The 354-nt window shown below is 45.8% G+C and overlaps 1 protein-coding gene across 1 annotated transcript in view; it reads right to left on the bottom strand.

Moving 5' to 3' along the window:
* syne2b (spectrin repeat containing, nuclear envelope 2b) overlaps positions 1–354 on the bottom strand; it is a 46,741-nt gene that overhangs the window by 17,590 nt on the left and 28,797 nt on the right. The window lies entirely within an intron of this gene.

Raw genomic sequence — 354 nt, 5'->3', positions numbered from 1 at the left:
ATGGATGGATGGATAGTTAGCTGAATGGATGGATGGATGGATATACAGTTGGATGAATGGATGGATGGATGATGGACAGTTAGCTGAATGGATGGATGGATGGATGGATGGATATACAGTTGGATGAATGGATGGATGGATGGATGGGCAGTTAGCTGAATGGATGGATGGATGGATGGACAGTTAGATGGATGGATGGATGGACAGTTAGATGGATGGATGGATGGATGGATGGATGATGGACAGTTAGCTGTATGGATGGATGGACAGTTAGCTGAATGGATGGATGGATGGATGGATGGATGGATGGATGGATGGATGGATGGATGGATGGATGGATAGACAGCTGGATGA

Source organism: Nematolebias whitei, chromosome 21 (genome assembly GCF_014905685.2).
Source record: "Nematolebias whitei isolate Nwh7 chromosome 21, NemWhi1, whole genome shotgun sequence".
In the NCBI taxonomy this organism is placed as follows: Eukaryota; Metazoa; Chordata; class Actinopteri; order Cyprinodontiformes; family Rivulidae; genus Nematolebias; species Nematolebias whitei.
Note: the sequence above shows the minus strand (reverse complement) of the source record. Positions and strands in the feature narration are given on the sequence as shown.